At 38.3% G+C, this 19,887-nt stretch overlaps 2 long non-coding RNA genes across 2 annotated transcripts in view; one reads left to right on the top strand and one right to left on the bottom strand.

Annotated features, from left to right (window-relative positions):
- Positions 1-19,887, bottom strand: part of LOC145509648 (uncharacterized) — an 80,173-nt gene that overhangs the window by 40,963 nt on the left and 19,323 nt on the right. The window lies entirely within an intron of this gene.
- On the top strand, positions 15,268-19,388 carry LOC145509646 (uncharacterized). Its single transcript, XR_014056271.1, has 2 exons — positions 15,268-15,422; positions 19,050-19,388. It is a non-coding gene; the product is annotated as an uncharacterized LOC145509646 (long non-coding RNA).

Raw genomic sequence — 19,887 nt, 5'->3', positions numbered from 1 at the left:
GTCTAATTTGGGAAACTGCTTTTCAAATATGTTATGTTACATTAACCCTGTTTCTACCAGTACTTCACATTCCTATATTTACAATGTGATGTTAACTCTAGAGCAAGGCTGGAGGGGGAGCGAGAAGGAGGGTAGTCTTTGCCACTTTGAAGAAATCTATTCTCTGGTGGCCTCATGGAGTCTTAAGGGCCTTCAGATATGAAACTATCTGGTATCCCTCAAAAGAGCTCTCTCATCCCATCCTTATTTCTGGCTTTCTTTTGTGGCCTCATGGACTGTAGCCCACCAGGCTCCTCTGTCCATGGGATTCTCCAGGCAAGAATTCTGAACTGGGTACCATTCCCTTCTCAAGAGAATCTTCCTTATCAAAGGACTGAACGCAGGTCTCCTGTATTACAGGCAGATTCTTTACCATCTGAGCCACCAGGGAAGTCCTCTGGCACATATAAACCTGCCTACATAAGCGATTTTATTTGCACTCAATTTCTTTGGAAGTTTAACTGTGTGGCTTAGACAAATGTTGGGGTGTTGCTATGGTCTCAATGTTTCATCCCCACAAATTCATATACTGAAATCTTAATCCCCAAGATGATGGTATAAGGGGGTGTGGCTTATGAGAGCTGATCACATCGTGAGGAAGAAACCCTCATAACTGAGATTAGTGACCTTATAAAAGAGTCCCCACAAAGCTACTTGGCCCTCTCCACCATGTGAAGACTCACCAAGAAGTCAGCAGTCTCTCAAGCAAGAAGAGGCTCTTTGCCAGAACCCAAACATGCTGACACTCTGACCTTGGTCTATGAGAAATAAATGTTTTTTATTTATAAACAGCCCAAACAAATTAAGACAGATGAATATAAAAATAAAGTGGCACAGGAAAGTAATGAGAAAGAAATATGACCAGGAAAGCATAACTGAAACCGTTAATACTATGATGGTTAGAAAAAAAAAATCACTGAAAGAAGGAGGTAATAAGAGTCGGCAAGACATTGCCAAGAATTATTCTTTGATTTGATACCTACACAGGGCAGAACCTGCTGGCTGGGCTCCTTTCCCTCATTTCCTGAGGGCTTCATGGTTTAGAACTTCCAACTGTGAAAAGAATAAACAGGCTGCGGATTAAAACTCATTGTAAGATGTTGCCATTGTGACAGAGAAGGAACTGTTTATTAATTTAGTTTCAGACAGTAACTCAGACGGTAAAGAGTCTGCCTGCAGTGCTGAAGACCCAGGTTCGATCCCTGGGTCAGGAAGATCCCCTGGAGAAGGAAATGGCAACCCACTCCAGTATTCTTGCCTGGAAAATCCCTTGGATGGGGAAACCTGCCAGGCTACAGTCCATGGGGTCGCAAAGAGTCGGACACGACTGAGGGACTTCATTTAATTTAGTTTCTGAAACTAATATAACACTTTAAACCAAACATTGAAAACTCATCTGTTTCCTTGATATTAAGAAACATAATTGTATTCTTACATTGAAAAGATTTTTGTGAAATTTAGTAATATGTCAAATATTCTCATTGAAAATGTTGATTCCTGGATAGTAATCATTACTTCATCTAACCTAAGTAAAAGGCTCATGAGATTTCTTCTCATTTCAATAATATAGAGACGTGTTACATGTACCAGATACTCAACTAAAGACCTTATATTGTTGTTCAGTCGCCAGTTGTGTCCAACTCTTCGCGACCCCATGGGCTGCCAGGCGTCTCTGTCTCTCACCATCTCCCAAAGTTTGCCCAAGTTCACGTCCATTGCATCAGTGATGCCATCCGATAAGCATCTTATTTAATCCTCACAACAGCCCTATGGTAAGGCAAAGCTATATAGGAAAACAAAACAATGTTAACAGAACTTACTGACTAACACAGAGCAAAGCTAGGATGTGAACCTGGGGATTCTGATTATAGGTTCTATGTGCTTAATTATCACGTCACATTGTTCTGTGTGTGTGTGTTAGTCACTCAGTGTGTCCGGCTCTTTGCGACCCCATGGACTATAGCCCAGCAGGCTCCTTCGTCCATAGGATTCTCCAGGCAGCAATACTGGAGCCGGTTGCCATCTATGCATGCAGAAACTGAGCAAGGAAGAACTGAATGACCTGTTCATGCTCATGTAGTAAATTAGAGATGGCAGAACATAAAAATGAAAGTTACAAACGTCATTCATTCTACCAGTCAAACCAGACTGAAATCCAGGTATTGGTCAGAACTAAGCTCTGATCAGAAGCTTGAATGGGGAATGGTCCCCTCCCAGGCCCCCTCAGATTGTTTGCAGACCTCCTCTTTTTGTGACTCTATGACTCAAGTTTCCAATGTCTTGTGGGCTGTCATCTGAGGTCCCTCAGCCCACTCAGACTGACCAAAGTCCTCTGCTACCCAGCCTCTCCATAGCCAGTGAAAATCCATGGCTTTGTGTTATATAGACACAGGAAAATTAATTCTGCCAGCAACAGGAGTGAGCTTTGAAGGGAATCATTGCCTAGCGGAGTCTCCAGATAAGAACTGAAAAAGTGACTGCAGTCTTGTAAGGCTCTGAGTAGAGGACCTATAGAGACCTATAGAGGTCTCTGAGTAGATGACCTATGGTGGCCATTCCCACCATCCATCCCTACTGTGCTGACCCCTCTGAGGGAGGAAAGGAACAGGCCAAGCTGACTCCATCTTGAAAAAGAAGGAAACTCCTCCATCTTGCACTTTAAGGGAGCTTTGGACTATGTGCCTGGTAGCAATGGGGATAACATACCCACGGCCAAACTGGCCTCCTGGACTCATAAACACCAGATTCCATACCAAGATTTCCCATCACCAAAAAGACTGTAATAATCCCCTATGTAGTCAGTCACCTTTATAATCTTTAGGCACTCATTGGTGTAGGCTGCAATGTATAACCAGGTGACCCTTCTGATTATGAATCATGGCTGTAACCTGACTGTATCTCCCTTTAACACTTTCCAAACTAGGGTTAAGGAATCTGGGGATGTGGGCTTGAGCAGTACACTTAAGGTATATAAGGTTTTCACAAAAGTCAGTCGGGGTCCTTGGCTAAGAGGAAGCTCTGCCTTGGGCCCGCCGGTGTAATAAACTTCACTCCACTATCTTCATTGTGCTTCTGAGTGAGTTTGTTTCCCGGGACGCGTGGCGACAATACCTTGACCTGAGAGGAATAGGTTGCCATGAGTAGGGACATGGCATCAATAGCAGGGGGCAAGACCTTAGCCCTCATTTCATGTAGACAAGAAGAGAAGCCTTGGGTAGGGCCTAGAAGTGGGAGTTAGGGTTTAGAACAGAGGATTAGGGTTTAGAATTCTGACCCACAAAAACAATGAGATGACATAGTTGGGTTGTTTTAAATATCTAAGTTTGTATTAAACTGCTGTACAACAATAGAAAATTGATATAGATTTTGGTACCACAGATGGGTTAATGAGAGCAAAAGCTTAAGAGAATTTAGTTCAAGAAAATGGTGGGCTATTTTGTGTCAAAGTTTATATGGATTGAAAAAGTCATAAAAAATCTTACCCAACATTTCTGTAAATTGAATTGGTAAATAGGAGGGATTCAGTGAACTTAACACCAGATTTCACTCAACAGCAGAGACGAGTCTTGACCTAAGTTGCCTGAGTCCTCTTGCGGCCGGTATTTGCCCACACCACACTGGTCTTTGTGTAGCTGTCTGTTTACTCATTTATTTTCTCAATAAGCTGCATGCTGATTATACAGCAATGGACATCATTTTCTAGGTATTGGGGGAAATACAATAATAATCTAAGTGTGCTATCAACAATGCAAAAAATGGCACAAAAGAGCACGCAGAGTGTTTCACAGGAGAGGTGCAGATAACGATAACTTGCAACCTAAAGAAAAAGAATACTTTTACTTTGGGAGGGATGAACATACAGAAAAGATCTTAAAAATGAGGTTAGTATACTACCAAACTTGAAAGGACCAATAAATGTAAAATCGATGGCATTAGAGTAAATGTTAAGATAAAATACTCCTTTCTCATGAGGATTTCATATAAAATGACTTGTTCTGCATCAAGTAGACTTAGTTTGCTCAGCCACTGGTCATATCCAAGTCATCCATATGTATTTTAAAATGTATCTTAGGAAGAATGTTTACATATGTGCTGCTATGTATATTAGTGTTGAGGGTGGTCTGACCGCTTTTCCTCGAAGTACTTGTGCCATGGGCCAATAGCTGAAACCATTCCACAGCAGTGGTCTCAGCAGCTGTATTTTTTTAAAGCCTCACTGAGGATTTTGATAAACAACACAGATTGAGGACCAAAGAATTACTTCACAATAATGAATTTAAAATTCTCCTGGACTTCCAGTTTCAGGACAGTGCCTTTCAGTCTCTAACACGCATACGTATTGCTGGGGATCTTGCCCAAATGCAGACAATATTTCAGCAAGTCTAGAAGGGACCTGAGGTTCTGCATATCGGAAGCTGGAATCAACTCCTCTGAGCTGCTTTGGCTTTACTTTGTACTCCTTAGTATCACAAGGACAGGATTCCACCTACAAGACTCACCCACTCAAGTTATTTATCCCTGTAAAGCAACTTTGCCCTCAAACCCTCCTGCAGGCTGGGGCTCAGCTACAGCAAAGTGTAGCACTAGAAGAGTTCCCCAGCTTTACCCGGGTACGTACCAATACCTTAAACCCATTGGCGGTTAGTTTTCTCACTTAAAAAAAGAGGGAAAAAACCCTTTAAAACTAATCCAGGTACTGCAAAGCAATGAGATTCTCTGTTAGATGCTTTTCAAAATATGTATTATTGATGTGCCCTTCATATTTACTTTTGCCACTATTACCCTGTGAAATGAAATATTTCTTGCCTTATTGGTAAACAAGAATGTCACAGCCATCAGGGATTTCAGCCTTTCAAATGTAAATTTCTGAGCCCAGAAGGCAATACCAGCTACTTGGCAGCCACCAAATGCTTCCCTGGTAAGCACTGAGGAATAGGAGTGGGGGGGGAGGTTGGGGGAATGCAAGAAAGTATTAGAGGCCGCCACCTGCCACATCCACCACTCCTTATGGTGACGGAGGAATGAAGGACGTGATCAATCAAAAGGCAGGATTTGGCCCAAGATAGATGAGATGCATGTGAAAAACAATTTCAGTAAGTCTGGATGCTCGTATCTTTCCATACATGGAAAAGTGCTAAATCCCTTAATGCAAAGTATCTGGGTTTCCTTAATTAACAATAACCTTTTAATATTCACATTACCTGTCCCTTGCTGCATAACTTCTATATAGCCTGACTCCTCCTCCAGCCTCCTCAGAAACAGTTCTCTAGGGGTCCCCTGAGATGCTGTCTTCCAGGCTTGAAGTCCTCAGGATTCCTATCGAACATAATTCTCAACTTTTAGGTTGTGTGTATTTTTTCAGTTGACATCTATTACATCTATATGTAACTTTTAACAAATACCTAACTGAAGAAAAAAAAAATCAATCTCTTCTGAACAAACAAAAGTGTGCCGACCCATGATGCATTAAAAAAATAAATAAAAATGCACCTCGTTGAATGCCACTGCATGAAAGAATACTCGGGATTTTAAAGACAGACAGTAGAAGGCCGAAATTATAACAACATGGATTCGGAGACAGACAGGTCTGCATTTTACTTCTGACTTGAGGTTAACTTCATGATCTTGGGTCATTTGCTTATGTCTTAGTTCTGAAAATTGGCACTTGCCATGGTTGCTTACCATCCATCTCTACATGGATTAAATTCCGTGCTGCTGCAGCTGCTGACCTCCAATACCCCCTCAAGGAGCTCAGGATGGAGAACAGAAATGAGGCACTCTGTGCTCTGGGAAAACTGGCAGGACAGATCAGATAGACAGACATTCCCAGGAGCTGGTTTTATGAGTCCAATTCTTGTATTTCCTCATATCTAGAAAAGCATTAAAATCCATCATGGTGATAACTGTTTCTCTGGTCTAGCAGAAGCTTCACAAGACCAGAAGAAACATCCTACAATATAAACATGCTTAATTGCCTGTACTCCATCTTTACCAAAATCACGTCTATACCGGCCTTCTCCCCCCATCTCTCTGGCGCAGCCTCTCAGAGCTTTCTGAGGTGCTGTCTCCCAGGCTGCAGTCCTCATATTGCCCCAAATAAAACTGAACTTGTAACTCTCATGTTGTACATTTTTTTTAAGTTGATGGTGCCTAGGTTTCCACAACTGTAAACAGGATGTGGATATTGATAGCCCTAAAGAACCAGGTTGTGTGGTGAGCACTACCCATGGTGAAACTCTCAATCTGTAAAGACCTATAAAACAAGTATTACTGTTCTTAAAGGGGAAGAAAACTGAAAACTAATTATTGCCCAATTCCCCTTCCCTGGCCCTTTAGTCTTACAAATCAGGGGAACTATCTGTAATTTATTGTGAAAGAGGAACAGAGATAAACATTCTAGAAGCCTCTCTACAAAAACCACAGAACCTTTTATACCTTTTCCAAGTAGCAGAATCCTAGCTTCTATTTCCTATTTCCCTTAATATGATGTCCTTGAAAAGAACTGTCATTTTCACTCAATAGAAAAACTGAAAGCTAAGTTTACTTTCTAAAATTGTAGCTAAAGTGAAACCAAAGTTAAATTCATTTTTTTTTCTGAACTTTTCATCTGAGTAGTTGTATCTTATAGTTTCTGTGTAAATAATATTCTTGCCATTATAACATTTCGTATGAAACAAAATCATAGGATAAATGTTACTCTAAGTAATGCATTACTCTATAAATATAAATAGTCATAAAGGGTAAAGAACACATTAAAAAGCAACTGAGTTTAATTGCAGCCCTGGGACTGTTGTGCCTACAGCTTGATTTTAGCTTAAAAAAAAGGCAAGGTCTGAGATGTATTTTTCAGTTGCCCCTGAAATTGTAGAATGGCTCTATGGTTAGTCTTCAACTACTGAATAATATTTAAAGATGAAAGGGTTTTAAATGTAATGTTTTCTTTCAAATGCTGACATTTTACCCTGCGATAATGGTACAAAATTTGCTTGTTTTGTTTCTGTTTTTCTCCCATCCCTCCCACTACCACATTCCACCTCACTTACGGAGGGCATACAATGGTATTTCTGAGCAGTCATCATCGAAATGCTGACCTTCTCAAATTATTTTAAAATTAGGACTATAAAGCGACTAGAAACAAATTGTATTGAATTTTAGTAATTCTGATCAATATGGCAGAAAGCAAAGAAGAACCTAAAGAGCCTCTTGATGAAAGTGAAAGAAGAGAGTGAAAAAGTTGGCTTAAAACTCAACATTCGAAAAACTAAGATATGGAATCTGGTCCCATCACTTCACGGAAAATAGATGGGGAAAAAATGGAAACAGTGACAGTCTTTGTTTTGGGGGCTCCAAAATCACTGCAGATGGTGACTGCAGCCATGAAATTAAAAGATGCTTGTTCCTTGGAAGAAAATATATGACAAACCTAGACAGCATATTAAAAAGCAGAGACATCACTTTACCAACAAAGGTCCATCTAGTCAAGGCTATGGTTTTTCCAGTAGTCATGTATGCATGTGACAGTTGGACTATAAAGAAAGCTGAGCACTGAAGAATTGATGCTTTTGAACTGTGGTGTTGGAGAAAATTCTTGAGAGTCCCTTACAAGGAGATCAAACCAGTCAATCCTAAAGGAAATCAGTCCTAAATATTTTTTGGAAGGACTGATGCTGAAGATGAAAGTCCAATACTTTGGCCACCTAATGCGAAGAACTGACTCATTGGAAAAGACCGTGATGCTGGGAAAGATTGAAGGTGGGAGGAGAAGGGGTGACAGAGGATGAGATGGTTGGATGGCATCACGGACTCAATGGTCATGAGTTTGAGCAAGCTCAGGAGATGGTGAAGGACAGGGAAGCCTGCCGTACTGCAGTCCATGGTTTTGCAGAGTTGGACATGACTGAGCAACTGATCAACAACATGCAAGCACTGCCTGGAGTATGTGGCTGTCACCACACCAGCAGATGGCCATGGCCAAGAAGGCCTTAATGGTCTTACCCTTCTCAGCTTCACTAAAATTCAGATGGGTTGCAGTCTCAATTTAAGTCTCTGATCTCCCTTTTCTGAGAACATTTACTTTAGGAAACTTGTAATTACAAATTCTTTCTCCATCCCTTTGAAATATAAACAAATCTTCCAGCCTCTGACCAGTTTTCCAATCCAGGAATATCTTTTTCAAAGATCAAGGAGCCAGTACCTTTGAAATGGAATAATCTAATGAGACAGATACCTTATCTCCAAGTTTCCTGAGCCTGATTTAGATGAACATTAATTAGAAAATACAAAAGACTTCATCTCACTGACCAATGGCCCCCCAGTAACCTATCTCACCCCAGCTAATGGGAAGCTTACCTCTTGTTTTAGTGGAGTTGAGTTCAATCTTTCCTATTGCAATAGATTTGAATAAATTATTCCTTGACTCTTTAACTCTGCCCAGGGCAACTTTTCTTTGACAGACTATGGATCCAATAGAAACTGGACAATAGGAAAAATGTTATATTTTTTCAAAGACTGAAAAGTTATCAATTATAATAGTGTATAAGAAGATGAGTCAGGGATGAAAGTCACAAATTCAAACTGTACTTGGGTCTCTGCTCAAGTGTAAGATTTCTTTGTCTTAGATTTCTATCTCATGCACGTATCTCTTTGTGTCCACATGATTTGTAAGTAAAGTTAGATGTTACTCAGTTACCCTGAGTTACTATGGAATGGTAGTAACTGGGCTTCCCTCATAGCTCAGTTGGTAAAGAACCCGCCTGCAATGCAGAAGACTCCAGTTCGATTCCTGGGTTGGGAAGATCCACTGGAGAAGGGATAGGCTACCCACTCCAGTATTCTTAGGCTTCCCTTGTGGCTCAGCTGGTAAAGAAACTGCCCGCAGTGCGGGAGAGCTGGGTTTGATCCCTGGGTTGGGAAGATCCTCTAGAGAAGGGAAAGGCTACCCACTCCAGTATTCTGGCCTGGAGAATTCCATGGACTGTATAGTACATGGGGTCGCAAAGAACTGGACACGACTGAGTGACTTTCACTTCACTGTGAAATGGATCTTACGGAAAAGTCTAGAACAAACTTAAGTGTTCAGAGAACACGAGTAAAGAGTAAGGACCAAGGGACTGGAGGGAGAAAGAAATGATATGTCAGGAAACAGCAATCACTTTTATTTTAACTAGAGTGTGTCAACTACAAATTGGCACTTGGCATTGCTATTTGCCATCTACCTCTACAAGGATTCAATCATGTTCTGCTGCAGCTGCTGACCCTTAACTTCCCCTGGAAGGAGTTCAGGATGGAGATCAGAAATGAGGTACTCCATAATCTGGGAAAAACTAGCAGAGTAGACCTTCAGATAGGCATTTTCAGGAGCCGATAAAATGAGCCCAATTCTTATGTCTCCTCATATTTACAAAAACACTAAAATCCTTCATGGTGATGATGGCTCCTCATGACTAGCAGAAACCTTCTGGAAAAAAAAAAAATATATGCTTGGATGCCTGTACTCTTCCTTCATCAAAACTACATACATACTGACCTTCCTCCCTTACCTCTGTGGAACAGTTTCTCAGATCTATATGAGATGCTGCCTCCTGAGCTATATTCTTTATTTTTCCTCAAATAAGACTTAACTTGCAACTCTCACATTGTGTGTTTTTTCTTTTCTTTTTAAGTGAACAAGTGTGAAGTCCAATTTGGGGAAAATAAAAAATAAAGGTGCTTAGTTATAGAGATCTGTCACTAAGAAAGCTTAAACATATGGTCTCTGTTGCTTAAAGGGTTCTTGGAAATCAAGTAGATTTTAATAACAGTTTTGAAGACTGAAGTTTGTCTCCAGTCAACCCAAACAATATGTTTAAAACAAGTATTAGAAGCCTTTCCTCTTTCTTATCTTATCATTAAAATTGATCAAATGACTGAATTATTTTAAAAGTATTTTCACAGTAATTTCCTCACATTAAAATATTCTATCTGGTTATATCATGCAATATTTTATTTAGATATTTAGATCTATATTGTTACTCTATCTCTTTGTAAAGACCTTTGGAATGTTCTTACCATCTACATAAAGCAGCATATGTTTTTATTTATACCATAATTACTGCAGCTACAATATTCAGCACTGTGTTCAATGATTAATTAACTCACAGTAATAAATGCAAGGGTTTTCAGTTCACATGGCGTTTCTGCACTATTGGACACGGCTGATCACTCTTTTTTTCCTTCATGATATTCTTTCATTTCTTTACATTTAGACACTGAATAATCCCGATTTTCATTCTAATAATTTCTCCCTCTGCATCTAAAGGTATGTAATTTGCATTAATTTTTCTTCTGTACTTTTTCCCCTTAGAAACCTCATGACTTAAATATTCATCTCGGCAAGCCTATTAAAGTAAGTGAGTTACATCTCTAGCATTCCTAAGATAGGCCTATGATTGCTTAGTGGAGACCCAAGAGCAGTTAATAGGAACTTGTCAGACTAAATCCTTGGGACTGGGGGTATTATGATGTTCACTAGTATGCCATTTATTTATGCAATAAATATTTAGTAAGGATTTACAATGTCCCAAACACTGAGATAGATCATGAATATATACCAACAAATAAGATGAAGAACTCATTCTAGCAAAGACACAGTAAGCAAGGAAAATGAGGTGAGCGAATATTGTAGCAAACTTCATATTTGCCAAAAGTTCTGTATGGTGTGAGAATGATTATCTCTTGCTATCATATGATACAGTTCAAAGAAATGAAACAACTTTTAAAGGTTCAGTCTGGCATGGTTAGTGCATTGCACAATCAGGATGAGAATCTATAATTATCAAGACGTCCAAATTCTTTCTATAGTCCCTTTCTCAAAAGAAATTAACTAGAATATTAAAACCATAAGCCAGAGAAAGCCATCAGCAAGATGATGAATAGCAGGTATCTGGCCTCATCTATCACATAAACACTGGTTTGGCAGCCACGTGCTGTTAAAGTGTCTTTGCAAGAGCTTTGGGATCCAGGTAGGAGGATGCAGCACCCTAGTTGTGTCCAAGAGCAAGGACAGCAGCTTTCCGAAGGCAGGCCAGCTGAAAGCAGATCTGAGTGTGGATCTGATCTGGAAGTGGCCTGATGACTCATCTATAGCCCCACTCGACCCTCTCTCTTTCTCCTAGGGACCCGAAAGGAGCTACTACATATGCCAACAAAATAAACAAAATGAAAATGTTTCCCGCTAAACAGGAAAAAATATTTGTAGAGCATATACCTGATAAAGAGTAAATATTCAGAGTATATAAGGAACTCCTACAACTCAGTCACAATAACAACAACAACAACCCAAATAATTCAATTTTAAAAACAGGCAAAGGACCTGAATATACATTTCTCCAAAGAAGATATACAAAATGCCAACAGGTATGTGAAAAGTTGCTCAAAATCACTAATCATCAGGAAATTCAAATCAAAACCACAATAGGGTATCACCTCACACCTGTTAGGATGTTAACATGGCTACTATGAAAAAACCAAAAGATAAAAAAATGTTGGAAAGGTTATGAAAATAATTGTATACTGTTAATGGGAATGTAAAATAGTACAGATATGGAAAAGGGCAAGGAGTTTCCTTGAAAATTTTAAAGTACCGCTACCATATATTCCAGCAACCCTACTTCTCGGCATATATCCAAAAGAATTGAAGCCTCAAAAAGATATTGGCACTCCCATGTTCACTGCAGCATTATTCATAATAGTTAACATATGGCTGTTTAGTTGCTAAGTCATGTCCAACTCTTTGCAGCCCCATGGACCACAGCCCAATAGGCTCCTCTGTCCATGGGATTTTCCAGGCAAGAATACTGGACTGGGTTGCCATTTCACAAACTAAATATCCATAAGTGCATGAATGGGTAAAGAAAATGTAGTATATATAAATACACACAATGGAATATTACTCAACATTAAAAAAGAAGGAAATCCAGCCATTTGCGAAAACATGGATAGACCTGGTGGGGACTGTGCTAACAGAAAAAGAGTCAAATACAGAAAAACCAATACAGTATGATCTCAGAGGTCAAAAATAAAATAGTCAAAACTCATCAAAGTAGACAGTAAAATAATGGTTACAAGGGGCAAAGGAAATAAGAAACTGAAAATCAAAGAGTACCCAGCTCAATTATACCAGACAAATCAGTTCTGGAGATCTATTGTAAAATATTGTGCCTATAGTTAGTAATATTGCATTGTATACACAAAAGTTTTTTTTAAGTGGGTAGATCTTATATTAGGTGCTCTTATCACAAAAGAAAAAAAGGGCAGAGTGGGAGGACATTTTTGGAGGTTATGAATAGGTATGTAGCACTGATAGTGATGATCGTTTCACAGGTATAGATTTATCTTCAATCACCTCCAGGTGTATTTATTAAATAGTCACAGCTTTTTACATATCTATCATACCTGAAAAAAAAAACGTGTGTTTCTTTTTTTAAAAAGCATGCAAAATCCAGTCATTAGAGACTGTGTGCCAAGAAGTAAAGATCAAACAGACATACAACAGCATAGTAATCATTCTCCCAGCAAACAATCTCTTCATATATTTTCTCTGTGCTTTGAATTAAATAGTAGAGCATCTAAGGAAGTGTGTTAAAATGTCTATTAATGTAAGACATGTAAGTTGAAGAGTTGAAGACAAACGGTGATGGGGAAAGAGACAGTTTAGGTGCTTTAATTAGACTCTCTAATTTGAAGATGAATATATTAAAAAATCAGCTAATTTGGGGAAAATGTATATGCTACATTTTCTTTGTAAAGTATTCTAATAGAACACTTAATAGAAATCGGTATTATTCTGCCTTGACACTTTATGAATAAAACTTTTTCAGCAGTAACACCATAGTCTTTAAGTTTCCTTTTTATAAATGTGACGACTATTAAGAGAAAGAAAATAGAATGGCAGTGCTACAATTGCTAGATAAAACTGCTGTCATTTTTCAGTTCTTCCTCATTTTACAAAAGCAGTGAGAAAAATTGTGAGAGTACTTTCCTTTCTAAGCAGTTTGGAATGATATTATTTAGCTTGGATAACACTATCATTTATTTAGCATCAATATTAATGATTTGGAATGGGACTAAAATTACAGTAATGAAATTCATGGCTGATACTAAGTCCTCAGCTGTTAGAACTGCCGACGCAAGATAAATATACAAAATGACTTGTACTTCTTAGAACCCTAGTTTATAAATTGCAATGGGGGTCTTAACATGCGCTTGGACTTTGGGGAACAAACAACAGATATTTCCAGTGAGGAAAGAAACTCTGAATTGACAAATATTATTTGAAAACCAATATACCAAATAAAAGATCAGCTCATTTCATCTGAGTACTATTTTGTTGCTTTTACACTCTTTGTAAAGGAAAACTGTGTATTCCTCTTTTAAATTACTCACAGGGACTCTGAGGCTAAAGTCCTGTTCCTGGAATATTCTCACCAACATCAGTGGAGTCCCTTGGAATGTTTGATTTAAAAAACAAACAAACAAACAAACAAAAAAACATCATTTACTGAGATGTTGAGGTTTAATGACATCTCTTACAGAGCAGTTCCAGCTTCCCTCTCCTGTACCTACTACTATTTGCATGAATTGGGGCCGTGGCACTGGTACTAATACCCGTCCCCATGAGGGTGTTAATCAAGCTACATAGGGGGTGTAATTGGAGCCATGTTTGCTTGTGTGTTAGAAGATTTTCTTTCTAGTTTCTGCCTACAGAACACTGGTCCTTTCATTGAAACCAGAGCAGTGCAATTCCAGCCCCGCCCCGCCCCCAAGTGAAACTGAAAGTTGGTCAGTCTTGTCCAACTCTTTGCGACCCCAGGGACTATACAGTCCATGGGATTCTCCAGGTCAGAATACTGGAGTGGGTAACCTTTTCCTTCTCCAGGGGATCTTCCCAACCCAGGGATTGAACCCAGGTCTCCGGCATTGCAGGTGGATTCTTTACCAGCTGAACCACCAGGGAAGGCCAAGAATACTGGAGTGGGCAGCCTATCCTTCGCCAGCAGATCTTCCTAACCCAGGAATCGAACTGGGGTCTCCTGCATTGCAGGCAGATTCTTTACCAACCGAGCTATCAGGGAAGCCACACCCCTAGCTATTGGCCAAAAGGCTGATCACAGAGGCATTGGGGGCAAAGAATAACACCTTGGATAATATGTGCCAGGTCTTTAGCAGAGAAAAAAACATTCTTTAAGCCAAATGAAGTTTTTTTTTAAACCCCCCACCCCCCCAAACTGGGGGACGGGAAATGATTTTCTGAGGGAACAACTTAAGTTTGAGAAATTTATGAAGGAAAAATAAAAAGTTATAGACCATCATCATCACCTCCACCATAAGAGCAGCTACCATTGACTATTAACCAGCTACGTGGTGAGTGTTCCAACTGGTACTTTATACATGTGACTCCATTTTGTGCAGACAGCATCCCTCTACAAAGTATTATCCGTACCATTAAACATACAAAGAAATGACGGCTCAAAAAGTGATAGCAAGGTAAAGAAGAAAGGTTGGCAAGTGTCACAGTCCACACACAGCCAAGGGCAGGGAACCCTGCTTCCAAATTTGATGATCTTTTCACCCAGTGTGGTAACTACCTATAAAAGATTATCAGCAGAATTTAGATAAATGTAGAAAAATGATACCAAGATCAAACTAGACTAACACAAATTCCCATGTATTAGTAGGCAATGAATTCTCACTGGTGTATATTAAGAAGGAATTAAGAATTTATATCAGAATGCCAACACAATATTTACATGTTGTATAGAATTAGCATATGTTAACTTTATAAAATTCTCTACATAAAGTTCTGTGCATTTTTTTTCTGTATTCATGTCTTCTTTCTTAAGCCAAAAGTAGAACACTTGGTATACTTTTAATTTCTTATAAGAACTGTATGATAAATGTCTTTACATGACTATAAATGACAAAATTTCTAAACCCCAGATTTACATAAACTGGCTCTCCATTCTAGATCTGTGACTTATCAAGGCTTATGCCTTTTTGAGTGGGCTACATATTACCAATGGAGTAGGAAATGGCAACCCACTCCAGTGTTCTTGCTTGGAAAATTACATGGATGGAGGAGCCTGGTGGGTCACAGTCCATGAGGTCACAGAGAGTCAGACACAACAGTGTGACTGAGCACATACACATATTAGCAAAGCAGATATGATGGCATTTAAGCAAGGCGGGAGGAGAAGGGGACGACAGAGGATGAGATGGTTGGATGGCATCGTGGACTCAGTGGACATGGGTTTGAGTAAACTCCAGGAGTTGGTGATGGACAGGGAGGCCTGGCGTGCTGAAGTCCATGGGGTCGCAGAGTCAGACACGACTGAACTGAAGCAAAGGTAATGCCATCAGTAATAACTGTAGAGTCATCAGCTGACTCTCCTCCCTAAAGATTTTACAAAGAAATGTGATTATTTAATAGAAATTAAATTTTCCTAAAAATAAAATCATGAATGCTCATAATATACAGTAAAAGGAAAAAATTCTTAATAGAAAACTTGGCTTAAAATCTCTTAAATCCTGGTAACCACTTGCTTAAGCTACCATTCTCTGACCACAGGAGATGGAAAAAGCTAAGGAAGTGGAAACAGAAAGTTGTGGGAGTCGGTGGTATAGCACTGTTTCTAAGCAAGGGATAGTGCATTGCAGAGAAGAGGATGAGACAATTAGCTCCTTTGTTAGGTAGGAAAGGAGGAGAAGGCATATAAATAAGAAAAGAAAAGTTTCTATAAACTATGTTCAAAATTTTAAATGCACGCCCCTCCTCTAGCATTATCTTCCCGCTGAAACAACGCTGAATTTCTACGTAGCTTGTCATCCCAGTCCAATACTAAGAACAAATTATTTCTGAAGTTCCTATTTGTTGCACATCACATTCCTGTCACAAGTCTCTTGATAACCCTTTTGCAAAGACAGTTTTGAATCTACAAAACAGTATAATAGGACTAACAGTCAATTTCACTTCAGAATTATAAATAAGATAAAAACAAAGCCCAATATCGCAGGTGACTCAGGATTCTCACAGAATAGATAAAGCAGGAAATTTGAAAGCCTCATATTTTGACAAAAATCCCAGTGAAAAGGTAAAATAATATAGAATATGAATTCCCTTTCCAAAAAAAAAAAAATAGTAACATAAATTAATGAGAAATAGGGATAATGATTCTAGCTTCATGGAATCTTTTTTTCATAGACATATAATGGATAAATCAATCTGCTGACATGGGCTAATAATTTTAAAAATTAAACTTTCAGAAAGCGTAGTAAGAGCCTTAGTCTACTAGAGTTACCAGAACAGAATACCATAGGCTAGGTGGCTTAAATGGCAGATATTTATTTTCTCACAATCTGGAAGCTGGAAAACTCAAGATCAAGGTCCTGAAGGTTTCAATCTTATTCCTCCAAAATAAATAAATAAATAAGCAATCTTTTTTTTTTAATTAAAATATCATCACATTAATTTATGAGCTCTTTTCAATATATAGTTTGAATATCTCATTATCATACACCTTATTTCAATTATAACTGGTAGCTAACAGAGGAAGTCAAAATTAAATGTTAAATTGGATGTATAGTATGTTTTATTATATTTTCAGAAAAGTTTAAACAGTCTCTTCCTTCAAAGAGATAGCAAAGACATGGGAAGCCATAAGATAAATAGACAATGGAATAAATTGCTACACAAGAACTGAATCATATAAAAGATATTCTAGGTAACATAATTTGATATGAGTACTCTCCATTATTATGGGAGAGATTATGACATGATAAAAGGAAATCTCATTATCTTGATTGGTCAGGATAATTATAATCTACTAATAATTTGAATAATCTGACAGTCTATGAAGGTTTAGTGGACTTTCAGAAGCTATTTAAATTGTCTAAATAATGCTTTGTGTGCTAGAATTGGAGGGTATGCCAAGATAAACTGTGCTTTGCAAAGAGATGAAACAGGTTGACAATTTAAATGAGAAATAAGCAAGAAGGGGAATTCAAAGCAGACAAAAGCAACTGGGAGAGGTGAAGATAGAAAAAAGGAAAGCATTTTGATCTTTCTGGTGAAAGGCTTTAGGAATAATGAGAATATTGCAGACTTGGTGTTCAATGCAATGGAAAACTGATGAAGGGCTTCAGGTAGGGAAAGATGGGTCAGTGTGACAGATGAAGAAGCCAGCTTTGACAATAATAGCCAGACAGATGAAAAGTACTCGATCCTGAAAATGGGAAATCAAGCGAAAATGAGGTACTAGCTGGCAAGCTGAAGATAATCATCTCTATTTTACAGTGAGAAAATAATATAAAGAGGAACAGGGACTAGAACGCGAAAGCAATTGTAGTGCTTCCTTGAGGAACTGGCAAAATGTAAGTTATCAAAAGATATTTCTTGGATGAAACAATTAGTGATTCATTGAATGATAGTATGTTCAGTTCAACAAACACATTTAGTACACACTCTGTGTCAGGTGAGTTTGCTGCTAGGGGTGGATTACAAAAATGGTGTCTGAGCTTCCTTGTTTGCTGCACTAAAGAGATGACGACATTTCCAACAACAAATAGAAATCTACATTTAATCTTCATGGATGCATTCTGGTTTTGCTGGGACTTAATCCTAACGTCATCGACTACTTGGAAAATATTTATTGTTGACTGGCAAAAAGAAGGCATTTTCAAGTGTAACTTCTAAGCTTTCAAGCTTACTAGCAAATTGAATATTAAAGTCAATATAATTTGCGTTTATGAAGATTTATATGCATAGAAGTGAATTTTTCAGAATGTTTCTATCTATCTGAGCCCCTGGAAAATGAGAAAAATGAAACATTAAACTGAATCTTGCAGCTTACCTCCTCTGTCATTTATGACACCTAATTCCACATCTTGCAAAATAAGAGTATAATGTCAGAAAGCATTTGGTTGATGGTTGAAGAAAATATTAAATGATGCTGTTATTCACCTACAAATGGCAGTGCCAAATAATACAGCAGCGCCTTGTTGCTGGATTTGTATATTCTCTACCCACAGCTTTATGAACCAGAGGAAAACAGGAACGAAAGATTTTCTGCCTTGAGCTTCAGGTATTGTTTAAGGCCTATCTGCAATAATGACGTCTTCTTCATTGGAATATTATAAAGTATTTTTAGATCTAAAATGCCTTTCAAATATTACAAAGTATTTTCAAATCTAAAATGAGTTATTCAAGAGAAAGTAAATCCCTTGGAAGCTATTTGAATTATCTATGTAGAAAATAGCTATTTCTAGTCCATAGTATTAGAAAAACAATCATCTTCTCTGACACTGTTTCTTCCACTTTCCTTGCTGAAATAAGTAACTCACAGTGGTGTTTCATACTGGACCCTGCCAAAACTAAAAGATAACAGCTTTATTTATAATATAAATACACAAAATCTTAGCATAGGTTTGGGGCAATAGATACTGAACTTTTAAAAATAACCATATTGCATTGCTCCTAGGATGCTTTGAAATCTTTCAAAGCTTGATTGGAAAGATTTTTACTTTCTTGGTCTTTCACAGAATTCAGTGTTGTCTTAGGTTTTATGAAACAGAGCAAGATAAATTGTTGTGTCCAGTAATAAATTCCCAATGTATCTTTGAATTTGTGGCCCAAAGAAAAATTTTAAATAGGGTATGAAAAGGAGATCTTCTTGCAAGACCTGTGAAATTATTATTTGGGATGCATTAGCTATATGATCAGTGGCACAATTTTTACTCAGTGAACTTTTTGCTTGACCAGGAACTTGCCTAAAATGGCTACTTTCACCTTCACTTGAAGGCAAACTTTAATGCCCAAGAGACAAGTATAGCTGTTTAGGTAATTAAATAGCTTGTTTTATTTAATGTTTGGGGGGAAAAAATAAATGCCTGACAGTGTGAAGGTAGCAAGCTTAATTACCACTTCTAGAGCTACTGCAAATCACTTGTGTGACCATTCTGTCTTAATTATATAGCAGGATGAAGATGGTACCACTGCCCAAGACAGAATGCTCGCTATCAAACCTGCCACACGGGGAGATGAAATAGTGAAGTTAGAATCACCTTAATGGCTAAAACACCAGCTTGGGAATCCAGAAACTACTTCTGTTTAATCTCTCTCCATCTTTTCCTCACAAGGCCAACACTCCCTTGGTTATATTAATTAAGTGGAAATGATTATATTTTCAGTTTCTGGGAGATAATACACAAATAACACAATCAAGACACGTAGCAATTTTTGCTCCTCAGAAGAAAAAGATCACTTCAATACCAATAAAAGGAGAAAAAATTATGACAAATAAATCAGAATTACCATTTATCAGGGTGGATAGAAATCTGATTTGTGATAAAGTTACAAGTTATGCTAAGTGAATTTTTGTTGAACAAGAAATGTTTGGAGTTTTCAAGGCTCAATTTCCTACCAGTTTGGTGGGACTATGGTTGTTACTATGTTCCTACTAGAAAAAAAAAATCCTGATGTCACTACCTAATGCACTTGGCAAGCTGCTCACAATGTACTGTACCTCTAGGAAACAGAACTGGTGCCTAACACATTTCTTTAAGCAGGTGACCTGCGAATCTAGATGGTCTCCTAAGCACGTTTCATCGTATTTCCAGTCTCAGAAGATAGAGGCAGAAAATACAGGCAAGATAGTCAATATAGCTGTATTTCAGAGGAGATAAAAGTAGCATTCTTGAATAAACAACTTAAAATTTCAAGAGGAGCTAGAGTGTAGCCTGTGTGAGGCTCATTTGAACAGGGATGCAGAGACAGGCATGGGTCCTGGCTCCATGACCCCAGCTTAATTACAGACC

The sequence above is a fragment of the Giraffa tippelskirchi genome, chromosome 6 (genome assembly GCF_054371585.1).
Source record: "Giraffa tippelskirchi isolate mGirTip1 chromosome 6, T2T-mGirTip1v1.2.pri, whole genome shotgun sequence".
NCBI lineage: Eukaryota > Metazoa > Chordata > Mammalia > Artiodactyla > Giraffidae > Giraffa > Giraffa tippelskirchi.
This window is presented reverse-complemented; position numbering and strand designations above follow the sequence as displayed.